Source organism: Acomys russatus, chromosome 26, assembly GCF_903995435.1.
Source record: "Acomys russatus chromosome 26, mAcoRus1.1, whole genome shotgun sequence".
NCBI classification, from domain to species: domain Eukaryota; kingdom Metazoa; phylum Chordata; class Mammalia; order Rodentia; family Muridae; genus Acomys; species Acomys russatus.
The window spans coordinates 5,975,108-5,985,943 of record NC_067162.1 but is presented as its reverse complement, the minus strand read 5'-3'; positions in this window follow the sequence as shown (position 1 = coordinate 5,985,943).

Below are 10,836 nucleotides of genomic sequence, written 5' to 3'. Positions count from 1 at the left end.
AGCTTTGCATAACAAATTAGTCTTCAAACTGGTCACCAGACTGTGGAACACGCACTAATGGGAACAGGTATCACTATGAGAATCTTATTTTCTGGTTTGGGCCATGTGCACAATTGTAACCTTAATGATGTGTGAACAAAAATTTTTGCATCTCATATTAATATAGAAACTCACAAATACTTCTGGAGTTGGATCACTTCCATGTTCTCATTTCAGTGAGAACATTTGGCTGTTTTTGCAGCAAATGCATTTGTTTCTAGGTCCTGTTGGTGTCTCCTGGCTTGAAAATTCTCATCTTACAGGAGGCGATCTCAAGTAAAATTCCTTCAGATATCCCACCCACGTTTCATACTTCAAAAAGCAACCATAGAGCCAACACCTGCAGGGGTCGGCGGAAAGGCCTTTTGACTCGACAATATCCAATACTTGGAGATGTGTTTGTGTGTGTGTGTGTGTGTGTGTGTGTGTGCGTGTGTGTGCTTGCGTGGAGGTGTACATGTGTTCATGTGGATGTGTGTGCGTATATGGGTGTAGAAGAGAAGTTGATGTCATGTGTCTTCCTTAGTCACACCGCAACTTATTTTTGAATAGCATTCTTATTAATTATTTGAGCATTTCATTCTGTGTATTTGGGTTATAGTCATCCCCCCTCCCCACTCCCCGTGTTATTTTTCAAGACAACATAGTCTCTGGACCTGTGTGGCTCACAAGCTCTGGGTATCAACCGAGGCCCCACCCCCACCCCCGCGCCCCCTCCCTTCACGCATAGAGCTGTTAAAGGAATCAGCAGCACAAACAGACAGATGAGAGCCCTGCCTCACTTCAGTCCCCTGCAAACACTGGCCTGGCTCTGGCAAGAAGCCAAGCAGCCACAGGTTACACTGCGAGCTTGCAAAGGTGATTTTTTCCAAAGCTCAGGTTTAACCAAACCGGCAAGAAGAGCCTAGGCTGCCTAAGCACATGTGCTGCCAGGTGGGGGTGGAGTGGGGAGGGTGGGGTGTGGGGGGAGCTGTGACCTTGCAGTGAGCTGCCCGTGGAGAGTGACCAGAGCTGCTTCCTCGCTTCTCCCATGGACTCCACTTCTTAGACACCGGGGCACAGATAAACAGGCTGCTTTAAGCCACTGTCTCTTGCCCTAAGAGACAGATTAAGGAAAAGCTAAATCACATGCTGGGTAAACTACGGGGGGGGGGGGGGGCTGGCAATTATTCTGAACCCCACTGCTGGATCCACGCAGTTCCTGTTGGTATCTTACTGGTAGCTAATAAGGCTCCTATCTCCTTCTCCTAGACTATAAATTGGGGCCAGTTGGCTAATGAATCATATACAAATTGGCAAATGAGAGTTTGTTTCTTAGCTAGGCCTGGTGGCACAGGCCTCTAATCTCAGCTACTAAGAAGGCTAAGATAGGGGGATCTCGAGTTTAAGATCTGTCTGGGCTACAGAGTGAGTTCAAGGCCAGTGTGGAATATTTAGTGACCTTGTCTCAAAACAAAAGGTAAAGAGGGCGGGAGAAATAACTTGTGGTAGACGTCTAGCATGCATTAGGCCGTAGAGCTAAGGAAAACAACACTGATAATTGATTCTGGCTCGTACAGTTCAATGCTCCTGTCTGTACTGGAGACAAGATGGCCATCAGATGCAATGTTTAGCTCCAAAGTGAATGCACAGACCACTCCTTTGGTCCTCACCATTGATCCTGCTGACAGGGTACAAGTGTCTCATCTGATTCCAGTGCTCGGGTTAGGTTTTTTTTTTTTTTTTTTTTTTTTGTTAATTTGAATTGCCAATTTGTCAATCTGGAAAAGGGATGCCAACTGAGGGACTGGCCTAGAGGCAAGTCTGTATGGTTTTTTTCTAGATGTAGCAGGGCCCAGCCCACTGTGGGCGGTGCCACCCCTAGGAGCTAGTCCTGGGTCTGTAAGAAAGGCAGCTAGAGCAAGCGAGTGAGCAGTATCCTTCCACGGCCTTTTCATCAGCTCCTGTCTCCAGGTTCCTGCTTCTAGATGCTGTACTGACTTGCCTCAGTGAGAAACCGTTGTAATATGAAATTAACCCTTTCCTCTCTCAAGTTGGTTTGCTCAGTGTTTTATCACAGCAACAGGGAAGCTAAGAGGACACATGGGCGATGGCACTCGCTGCTTGGAACCACGCAGGGAAGGACTGACTTAATTTCTCTGATTCCACTGTGAACATGAAAGGAAGCTTTCTACTCTTTCAAGTGGAGACCAACGTCAGAATGAGAGGCCCTCAATAAACACGGATTTATGCAGACATATTTTCACCTGGACATGCGCAGAAATCTTTGGTGGGGTGTATGTAAAGGAAGCTGGAACGCAAGAGGCGGATGGGACAATATGAAGATATAAGGCCAAGAAAGCAAAGCTCAGTGAGTAACTCGTGCTGGACAAAGAGCCTTGTCTCATTATTCAGAAACTCAGTTTCTCACTAACTTTGAAAATGTTTTGTTGTCCCTATTATGCCAACGCAAATGCTGAAATTGGGACAACAGCAAAGCACACCAAACTATGAAGGGTCAAACATTCTGCTAAGCACCTGACTGAAGCCTCCTCCCAAAGGCCTATGTGGGAGAGGACCATGCCCACTTTCTGCATACTAGCTGGAGCCCCACAGTGGACCACAGGATATCTACTGGGGATGTTTTCCACACCCTGTCAAGTCAGAGGCCGAGCCAGGGGCACTCCTTTATTACAGCGACCTCTTAGAGCTGGTGGTTCTGAGCTGCCTAATTCTAGGATCACAACTGTTAATCAGTGGAGATCTAGTGGCATTTAAGACCCCAGAGCAAGAATTAGGGTCCTCGAGGGGTCCTCACAAACAAATCCTATCATATTAGCGAGATCTGCACTACTCTGTATTGGAGAAAGTCCACAGAGGGAGGCAAGTGGTGAGCCTGGCCCTGCTCTTAACCTCCGTGCCTTTAGGGAGAATTGTGTCAAAAGCTTCTGCTGATCTTTCTTTCCATAGGCTCCCGCTGTTGCTCTTATGTAACAAGAACCAGAGGGCTAGCTACCTGTGAGCTACAGCGGCCTCCGTGACACCTGTAGAGCCTCACGCTAGGGACCTTGTGAATTTGAACTTTAAGGTGACTCACAGTTGCCTCCTCCACAAAGATGTCCCCTCCCCTTGGTGCTTCTTTACTAGGGTGAGGTGCCTGGACCTTAACTCCACCTGCTCCCTCTATGCCTGTGCCTTTCCTGTGTCAATAACTCAAAAAGAAAGAGAAGAGGATGGGAGTTTTCCTCTGCTTGAAAGAAGTGAAACTGTGAAGTCTGTAATTTGTTAGGCTCTTCACCCCACCCCACACCCACAAAACACTCACAATGTGAGCTGGCCTAGCAAGGATTTCTGACCTAAGTCTATCTACATAATGCCCATTTTCAAATGTAAGATCTTTCTGTATTATTTTTTTGTTGAAAAATAATTTTGGCAGAAGCAGGTAGACCCGAACTTGAGGCCAGCCTGATCTCTGAGTTCGAGGCAGCAAAGTCAACAGAGCAAGTTTTAGGACAGCTAGGACTACACAGGGAAACCCTGTCCTCAAAAAACAAGGTAGATAGATAGATAGATAGATAGATAGATAGATAGATAGATAGATAATAGATGGATAGATAGATGGATAGGTGATGGATGGATGGATAGATGGATAGATAGATAGGAAAAACAAACATAAAAATAAAAAGAAAAGAAACACAATAGAAGCCACTATAATAGGTCACCATGGTTCTTCCTAATTGATTTTGAGGTTAAATGGATGAAGATTCAGCCGAGTAAATTTTAAGCTGTAAATACCAACAGAAATTGAGAAATTGTGGGGAAGGCGTGGTGAGGTTTTAAGACCTAACCATGATGGGCTGGGGGGAGTTTTGCCAAGCTCTCTCAGGTTAAGTTAGAGAACACTAGGTTAATTTTGGAGCTGCTTTGAGAAACTTTTTGAGAAGAAGTCCAAGACAAAGTTCATGGAGTGAGGCATAGCTGCCCCAGGAAGCTCTGATCCACAACACAGTATGCTAATATAGTTGTAGAAAATATAGCCTGCCTCAGTTTCAGGTAAGATACAGATTCACAGTAGTGAAAAGTAAGAAAAGAGCTGGCAGTTCAGGAGCCAAACCATTTCATATTATTACCCCAGGCCTTTTCTGTGTGGTGTGTGCATAGGCTGCCTCCACAGAGACCTGCTACACCCAGTCAGGGTGTTCCTCAGAGCTGAGGAGGCAGAATTCTTGGCATGGTAGGTACAAGCTGCCGAAGTCTGAAATACCAAACGCTAGTTCTCTGTTGCTGTGAAAAAAACCCATCACAACCAAGGTAACTAGAGAAGAGTTTGTCTGGGTTTGTGGCTGCAGGGGGATAAGAGTCCATCAAGGCGGGAAAGTGTGGCAGCAAGCACAGACGTGGCCCTGAGGACAGGATGCGGAGAGCTCAGACCCTTTATTCCAAGCACAGGACAGAGAGCAAAAGGGAAGTGGCAGGAACATGAGGCTTCTGATGTCAACGCCCATCCCCAGTTACATTCTCCTAGCAAAGCTGTACCTCCTAAACACCCAAACACTGCCACCAACTGGGGACTTACATCTGAGCCTACGAGGACAATCTTACCCAAGCCACAACGCACCATAAGAACTAAGACGGTGACCACTATTCACATGTCTTCAAAATTGCATTTTTTTTTCTTCTTCTAGGAATCTTTAAATGTCTTTACTAAGGAGTAAAGCGAGAATGACCTTGGCTGGTAAGATGCTCAGTGGCGAACAGTGCTTGCTCTCAAGCCTGACAACCTGAGTTCGATCCCTGAGCGTCATGTGATGGAAGAGAGAACTGGCTCTCATTGGTTGTCCTTTGACCTCCACATGCATGCTGTGGCATGTATGCCCTACCCCAAGAATAAAGAAATATATATACACCATGTATAATTTATGCATATTTTATACATCTGAGGTGTTTCTTATAGATATCCCTCATTCTGTGTGTGTGTGTGTGTGTGTGTGTGTGTGTGTGTGTGAGAGAGAGAGAGAGAGAGAGAGAGAGAGAGAGAGAGAGAGAGAGAGAGAGAGAGAGAGAGAGAGATTATGACTCTAATGAAGTCTGCTGGATCAGGCCAGAAATTCCTGGCGTTTGGTCAGAACCAGGCAAACATGAGGCCAGTCATTTGAAGTTGTCCATGCAGCTGAGGGGTTCATTTGCACTGAGTTCCTTTGGGGCCACCATGTTGTTCTGTGGTAGGAAGCTGGCATTCATGGGTGCTGAGCCAGCATAAATACCCACCCAGTGCAATTCAGACTGACCTTCAGCTCAGCTCAGATCTCCCGTATGGGTTCTTATGGGGAGTTGGACTGACACTGGCAGCTACCACATAACATTAAGTCAAAGCAACAACAAATGTTTCAGACTTAAAACTCCAAGTGAAGTTAATAGGCATCCATTTGCCTAGTAAAGTAAGTTAAGGCTCAACTGAGCTGATCCAAAATGTGCTAGCCAGGGACATAGATCACCCCACACTAACATTGACATCAGTTGTGCTTGGTTGGCACAGGTCACTCTGGTAGGCATCCTTGAGCTATGTCACAAGCCCACAGCCAGCTTTGTCATCAGTACAAGTGTACACACTTGGGGGCCAGGCAGACACCGCTGTTCAGGTTAATCTAAGGGAAACAACAAGCCAGTGTAGACACTGTCACAGCCTGTGACTCTACCCTGGCCAAAGGCCAGTGGGAATTATTAATCAGGCTTTGAGATACTGACCATGAATTAATCCAAACAAGCTGTCTTCACCTGGGGCAAAGCTGGAGGCCCTCTGACAGCCTGGCTTTTCTTCTCTAGTAAAGGAGGCCCCGAGTTTCAGCTGTGACATGGCTTGTCAGCATTTCTAAGAGCCGGTCACGGCCAAGTCACCAAGTTCTAGGCAACTGGACTGCCAGAAGTTTTCTGCTCAATGTCTAGGTCAAAGCCTCTTCAGCTGGCTCACACCCTGATGTGGGGCAGCGTAATTGAATGACGGGCTGCAAGAGGCCTAGCAACAGCAAAAGGCTTCTGGACTCACAACCAAACAGAAGTTCACTCAAGTTCAAAGCCACGCCGAGCGACGGATCTGAGGGGTTTCTTACAGAGACCCCCTCATGCTGCGCTATGAGACGTCACTGCAGCCTAGCTGCTGAGCTTCCCACGGTCAGTGATGTCACACCACGGAAGACGGAGGATGAATGCTGCCTCCAGGACCTCTGCTCACACGCACTTGTTTGTTTGTTTTCCCCGTGTATAGTTTCCTGTTCTTCCACAAACACAATAGTCTAATTCCATAAAACAAAGCTTTTTAATATTCCCCTGGATCATTCCTCAGGATGTAAGTATGAAATTAGCACGCCATCCTATTGCACTGTATTAGGCAATCAAGCACAGCCACCTCATTAGCCTGCACATTTGCTTTCATCCTTACATGGTCAAAGGATATGTGTCCCAGTGAACCGTTTTAAGATAATTCTTCATGATTACCACTGAGCACTTGATTTATTATGTACTCATATACTGGAGGTCATGTAAAAATTCCTTAGGCAAAAGGTATCATGAGTGGAAAATTTTAAGAAACCCTGGTCCAAATCACGCCCTTAAAAGGAAGGTTATGCCCTCAACTTCTTCTTTTCCTTTCTTGTGTTTAAGATGACTGTGCCGCTGGCAGCTGGAGCAGCCTTACCGATCTGGGAAGTAGAATCAAGGATGGTGGAGTGACAAGGGGAGCTGTGGTACCCGGGAGCCAGTGCACTGGCCTGGGACTCGTATTCTGGCTGCCAAATGAAAGAGAAATTAACTTATACTGTATTTTGAGCCATCATTTCAGTGCTTTTTAAACAGCCACTGAATCTTCACCGACTCACATGCTTGGCACTTTAACCCTCTGAGGCATGTTCAGCTGTACAGTTTCCAGGGAGAATGACGCCCTGTGCTGAGACAAGAGTCTCTGCTTCGTGAGATTTTATTGCTAGTTCATGAGCAAGATGCTGTCCTATGTGATGCTGTTTAGGTCATCGTCACACTAAATAGTATTACAATTGCTTGATTAACTATTTGTCCATCTAGCCACCCACCCACTCAGCCATCCACCCCCAACACCCACACACATACACACACCCATCCACCCATCCATCCATCCATCCATCCACCCATCCATCCAGCCCCAGCCACCACAGCCATCCAGCCATCCAGCCATCCACCCAGCCAGCCACCTACCCACCCATCCACCATCCATCCACCATCCATCCATCCACCGACCCACCCATCCATCCCATCCATCCATCACCATCACCCACAATCCATCCACCCACCCATCCATCCACCCATCCATCCACCACCCATCCATCCATCCATCCATCCAGCCACCATCCATCCAGCCATCCATCATCCATCCACCCACATCCATCCATCCATCCACCACCCATCCATCCACCTACCCACCCACCATCCATCCATCCACCCATCCATCCATCCACCCATCCATCCATCCATCCATCCATCAGCCAGCCATCCACCCATCCATCCATCCACCCACCACATCCACCCATCCATCACATCCATCCACACCCACCACACCCATCCCCCACCCATCCATCCACCCATCCATCCACCCACCCACCCATCCATCCACCCCATCCATCCATCCATCCATCCACCCATCCATCCATCCATCCATCCATCCACCCACCCATCCATCCATCCATCCACCCACCCATCCATCCACCTACCCACCCATCCATCCATCCATCCACCCATCCATCCATCCACCCATCCATCCATCCACCCATCCATCCATCCATCCATCCATCCACCCATCCATCCATCCATCCATCCATCCACCCACCCATCCATCCATCCATCCACCCACCCATCCATCCACCTACCCACCCATCCATCCATCCATCCACCCATCCATCCACACCCATCCATCCATCCATCCATCCATCCATCCATCCACCCATCCATCCATCCACCCATCCATCCATCCATCCATCCATCCATCCATCCATCCACCCACCCACCCATCCACCCACCCATCCACCCATCCATCCACCCACCCACCCACCCATCCACCCATCCATCCACCCATCCACCCATCCATCCACCCACCCACCCATCCATCCACCCACCCACCCACCCAAACTCATCCATCTATCTGAGACAGAGTCTTAGGTAGCTCAGGCTGGTCTTAAACTTGATATATTAGCTGAGGGTAACCTTGAAATTATGAACTTCCTTTTTTCATTTTGCATGTGCTGGGATTATAGACATGTATCAACATACCTGGTTAAGTCTTGCTGGACATTACACACATTACATGTTAAGCATTCGCACTGCCGTCTAAGCTGTAGCCAAAGCCGCCTGCCCAGCTGTGTGTTTTTTAAAGATTTATTTATTATGTATACAGTGTTTTGCCTGCATATACAACTGCACTCCAGAAGAGGGCACCAGATCCCATTATAGATGGTTGTGAGCCACCATGTGGTTGCTGGGAATTGAACTCAGGACCTTTGGAAGAACAGCCAGTGTTCTTAACCTCTGAGCCATCTCTCCACCACAACCCAGCTGTTTTAAATAGGACAAGTGTGAGCAGAACTTTACATAGCCAAATGATGGGTTAGAAGTGTAAGAAATTTCCAGAAGTACATGTTTATACATGTAACTAGCCAGGCACGGGGCACCTACAACACTACCTGCCACCTGGTTGGTATTTAGTGTGTCTATCTTGTCATGGGTTTTGGTCTTTAGTGTGCTCTGTATGTACATTTGCCAGTTTAATGCAAATTCTCTCAACAACAGCACTCCAGCAATTTAGATTATATGAGCTCCTAGGATCTGCCTTTCTCTGTCCCCCAATATTGAGGTGACAGGGCACGCATGGCCACGCCTGGGTTTTACATGGGTGCTGGGGATTTGAACTCATGTACTCGTGCTCTCACAGCCAATGCTCTTCTCCAGTGAACCACCTCTCCACCTCCCCTGGCAATTCTGAGGATCGCATCTACAACCTCACTTGTGTTGGACAAGCACTGGACCTGTGAGCGACATCCCCACGCCTTCTGTAGTTTGTTTTGAGACAGTCTCTTGCTGTGGTAGTCCAGGCTGACCACAAACTTTCGATCTTGCTGCCTTGTCTGGAGCAGCTAGCACTGTAGGTGCCTGACGCCTGGCTACTGGGTGCTTGAGGCCATTGACAGTGTTTATCTACAGGATGCCAGTAATGGCTGCTCTGCAGTTGAGATGACCCAAAGTGACTGGTCCCCAACATCCCATGGGGCAAACTCCCTCCCAGAGGCAAACCCTCCATGGAATGCCTGATAGGCTGCAGGGTTTGAGAAAGCTGACACTGTGACTGTTGAGATTCCAGTCAGGAGGTGAACAGGTGGGTCCTTAATGCACTTTCAATGACAGTGGTGCCCTGGCGACCAGGGGCAAGGAACATGAACAGATTCTCATTTTTCAAATTAAGAAGTGCACTGAGGTTTTCCTAAGGAAATTCACAGCATGGCAAAGAAGTCACAGGCGTTATTCCAAGCCCATTTAGCCATTAGTCCAACTTCTTGTAGCCAAGGTTAAGATGGAGATAATTGCATGAAGTATAAAAAGGACCAACAGTGTTTTAGCATATGAACAGGACGCACAGAAACTGCACTGACAGTGGAGAAGAGTTTGGCCCTTTCAGAATTGAGGCCTTTTCCTTACCAAATGCCCCTTTGCATTTATGTGCTGTTATCAGCAGCACCGTCTGCATTTGCAGGTGTTTAGGTTGTATGAATGAATGGTCGTCTCATTTGCCGACATTTAAATAGGTTAAGCTTTTAAAGCCACCAGGCAGGTTCTTCTTGCTTGACAATCCCAGAAGACTTAGCCTGGAATCTGTCTTAATGAATGGGAGCCTGTCCACATCCCAGGAGACCAGCTAACTCACTCCAAGTGGTATCCTGGAAATCTGTCTCCTGCTAGAGAGAGTCGGGGGAGAAGCACACTGTAAATAAGGCCGACGCAGACCCTGTCACCTGACCTGAGATGAGACTCCAGAGCGAACTGGGGATGCCACTGTCAACCTGCATGCCTTTTGAGTCACCGCTGGCATAACATGTCAGAACATGGGAAGTCAATCAGTTTGGTGTTAATTTTCATCAACATACCAGAAGCAACGCTGCCTGGGGTAGGACGGAAATTACATTGAGAAAAGTCTGCTGATCTCTGGAGTGGGAGAATCCAAGTCCTGTTGTCTCTGCCCCTATCAGTTTTCATGCTTTAAAAAGCCCAGTTAACTGCTGCAGCTCATCTTTTCCAGCCACTCCCAAGTCCATTATTTTAATCCAAGCATCCCAATCATTGATGATGAGGAGAGTACAGATAGGGGACCTGCTATTCATAGAAAGGAGACATCTTGAAAAATGGAATCCAAAGGCAGCATACTGGGTCATCTATAGTATCTCATGTCCTCAGGGAGAATGAAGGCTGTGTGCCATCACAACCACCCATGTCCAAGGAGGTGCTCAAGCAAAGACAAACTTCACAGACTGAGGAATCTGAGAGTTCCGCTAATGGCTAAATAACACACACACACACACACACACACACACACACACACACACACACACACACACGTAAGTTCATGTTACTATATTTGAAAAGAAATTTTAAGATGCTGACTGCTCTGCACTGAAATTCCTTAAGACGTGAATCGCCCTCACTTCTCCATCCCTCTAAGGCAAGCAGCAGTATATGAAGGGGCTGCTCTGGCAAGGATCTGGCTCCTTTTTGCTTAGTCTGTGTTTGGTATAGTCATAGCTGGGAACG